Consider the following 3665-nt stretch of genomic DNA (forward strand, 5'->3'; position numbering starts at 1 on the left):
GCGCCAGTCTCCCAGACAGCCCCGCCCACTGGTGACCGCCGCGTCACTGCATCACTTTCCATCTTGTTTCATTCTCCTGTTCCATTACTTGACCTCTGACCTTTACAATTCAGGACTCCTCCTGCAGTAAACACAGTAATCAGGTTTTGCTGCAGTTGTCTCAGTGTGATCCAGTTAGCGCAGCGGCCAATCAGAGGCCCGGAAACCACCTCCAAACTTCCACAAGGACATTAATCAGCGAGGACACTTCATCAGTGTGTGTGTGTGTGTGTGTGTGTGTGTGTGTTCAGCCCCTGCTGCTCTGACGGGATCAGACACACTCTTCTATTGACAACTCTAATTCGGCCCTGGTGTTCCCACACACACACACACACACACACACACACACACACACACACACACCTTGTGGGGGCTCCAGGTTCACCTTACAGTCTTTGATCAGGAGCTGCAGCAGCTCTCTAAGCTTTAGCGGCTGTTTTCCCGGCGTCTTGCCGCTATTTGAGCCGACACCTTAGCCGCCGTTAGCGTGCGTGAAGACTTAAGAGGCGCCACACAAGTCGGTCGGCCGGGGGGGTCGTTCAGTGTGCGACTGCGGTGGGGAGTCGGCTGAACAGCAGCGTTCAGGTTAGCTTCAGGTTAGCTTGAGGTGAATTTCAGGTTAGCTTCATGTTAGCTTCAGGTGAATTTCAGGTTAGCTTGAGGTTAGCTTGAGGTTAGCTTGAGGTTAGCTTCAGGTGAATTTCAGGTTAGCTTCAGGTTAGCTTGAGGTTAGCTTGAGGTTAGCTCCAGCTTAGTTTCCCATTTCCTCCCACCGCCAAGCGTTGTGTTTCATGCATCAAATTGTGGTGCGTTTGTGTTATTGTTGTGTGACAATCACAGACTGTTACTCAATCCTAAACCTCCTCTCTCTCTACTTCCTGTTTGTGGCCCCTCCCACCCACACCCGCTCGTGTCCCGGGACGTGCTGCTGGATGAAATGGACCATTTTGGAATCTTATCAAATAAACATGCTCGTGAGTTTGTCGCCGTCTCGCCGCAGCGTGTTTCAGATTGTGTGATGAATGCAGCCGAGCTTTGAGGATCCCTGCTGGCCGTCTGCTGCTGCTGCTGCTGCTGCTGTTTGTGTCTGTTTTGGCCTCATGAATATTCTTCTTCTTCTTCTTCTTCTTCTTCTTCTTCTTCTCCGTGTCGGGATGATTGAAACATTAGTGACGCAGTCCTGAGCAGAGACGTCTAAAAGCAAAATGTGCTGTAGCGGCGGGGGGGGCGGCACAGAGGTCGGAGGGGGAGTCAGAGGAGGAGTCTCAGCACTGAGGTCACGACCTCCTGTAGGACCTCCAGGGTCAGGAGCTGTGTGTGGGATGGGGTGTGTGTGGGACTGGAGCACCACTGGATCTCCATCCATCAGCATCACCACCAGTAGGAGGCGCAGCAGCGGTGGGTTCAGCCCAGGGTTCAGGGTTCAGGGTTTAGAGCCCCTGCAGCCTGGAGACACCCCAGGTCTCAGGGTTGCTAACAGGATCAGGAGCTCCAGGAGGAACCAAACCTCTCTGCTGCTCTGCAGGACAGCCTTCAAAGAGCTGCCTGTCTGTCTGCCTATCTGTCTGTCTGTCTGCCTGCCTGTCTGTCTGTCTGTCTGTCTGTCTGCCTTCCTGTCTGTCTGTCTGCCTGCCTTCCTGTCTGTCTGCCTGCCTGCCTGCCTGCCTGCCTGTCTGTCTGTCTGTCTGTCTGCCTGTCTGCCTGCCTGCCTGCCTGCCTGTCTGCCTGCCTTCTTGTCTGCCTGCCTGTCTGCCTGCCTGCCTGCCTGTCTGCCTGCCTTCCTGCCTGTCTGCCTTCCTGCCTGCCTGCCTGTCTGCCTGCCTGTCTGCCTGCCTGCCTTCCTGTCTGTCTGTCTGTCTGTCTGTCTGCCTGCCTTCCTGTCTGCCTGCCTTCTTGTATGTCTGCCTGTCTGCCTGTCTGCCTGCCTGTCTGCCTGCCTGCCTTCCTGTCTGTCTGCCTGTCTGCCTGTCTGCCTGCCTGCCTGTCTGCCTGCCTTCTTGTCTGCCTGCCTGTCTGCCTGCCTGCCTGCCTGCCTGCCTGCCTGCCTGTCTGCCTGCCTGTCTGCCTGTCTGCCTTCCTGTCTGCCTTCCTGCCTGCCTGTCTGCCTGCCTTCCTGCCTGCCTGTCTGCCTGTCTGCCTGCCTGCCTGCCTGCCTGCCTGTCTGTCTGAGCCTTCTGCTCAGAAGCTTCAGGACGGTGACAAACTCAATTTCCTCAGTGATCTGAAGAGGCCGTGCCTCTAAAGCCCAAAGCCTCTTTGATTGGTCACACACACACACACACACACACACACACACACACACACACACACACAGACTGGTTCAGTTGTCCCTATGTAGGAAGTTATATGCAGCGACTCTTCCAAGGTCCTGTTGGCAGGTGGTCGTGGACACAATGATTAAATCCATTCACCTCCACCATGCAGTGGACCTCCAGTGTGCACTGGTGCAGGTGTCTCCCTGCCTTCACCCAGTCACCCCCAGGGTTGTGTATCCAGCAACAGCGGAGCATCAAGCAAGCGTCCCAGGAAGACGCTGCTATCGGATGAAGGATGGAACCTCTTCTCACGTTGGCAAGATGCATGCTCGCCTTTCCTACCTCTGGGTCGGCGTGAGCGCTGAGTCACAGCGGCGCCAGCAGTGGGCGGGCGGTGTCTCAAACCCCGCCCACCCACCCACCCCCACGCGGCAGCCAATCCGCAGCGAGCGGCCGAGGCTGCAGCGAGGAGCGATGATTAAAGTGCTCCTCGGCGGGGGCGGCGGTCACCGTGCGTGCAGGGCGAGGATCAGGTGACCAGGGGGGCGGAGCCTGAGGGCCACCTCGCTCGCCAGCTGCCGCCTGTAACGGGACGCTGAGGTCCCTCAGCGCTGCCGCTGCCCACCTGCAGCGTCACCTGACCCAACGCTGACCTGCTCACTCTCTGACTCCGCTGCTGCTGCCCAGTGGGCGGAGCTGGTGACAGAGTGGGCGGGGCTGTCTGTGGTGCCAGGTTTCTATTGGTCCTCCACCAGCAGCAGGTGTCACCGTCAACCTGTAGCTGCACTCAGGAGACAGGGCTGTCAATCAAACCATCAATCAATCAATCGGAGGGAACCAGCAGCATCAGACCCTCAGACCTCCTGATGATCCTCCACAAGTTTGGAGCTCCTCCTGCTCCTCCTCCTCTTCTACAACATTCTTTTCCAACTCCTCCTCTTTCTGCTCCTTTTCCCAGACCTGCCCCTCGACCTCCTTCTTGACCTCCTCCTGCTCCTCCTCCAGCCCCCCCCCAGCAGCCTCAGGTGATGAATAATTGCTGCTGCGGGCTGCAACTTCTTCTTCGGTGGTGTTTGCACGCCGTCCCTTCGCTGTGGCACTTCGACAGCCTCAATTATTAACACGCTGCTCTTTGCCTCAGTGTGAGGTCCAAACTTTGAGCTGTAGAGGTGTGTGTGTGTGTGTGTGTGTGTGTGTGTGTGTGTGTGTGTGTGATGAAGGTACACAGGGCAGCTGCTCATTTATTCATCAGGCAAACAGAGGCGCTGCTGAATGGGAACAAGCGACTGATGATTTATTTACAGCTGTTTGTTTCTGGCTGATTCCCTGCACGCTGCTCCTCCTGCTCCTCCAGCTCCACTCACCCCCCCC

Source organism: Nelusetta ayraudi, unplaced genomic scaffold (genome assembly GCF_046127955.1).
Source record: "Nelusetta ayraudi isolate G7.1 ecotype Tasmania unplaced genomic scaffold, CSIRO-AGI_Nayr_v1 ptg000231l, whole genome shotgun sequence".
In the NCBI taxonomy this organism is placed as follows: Eukaryota; Metazoa; Chordata; class Actinopteri; order Tetraodontiformes; family Monacanthidae; genus Nelusetta; species Nelusetta ayraudi.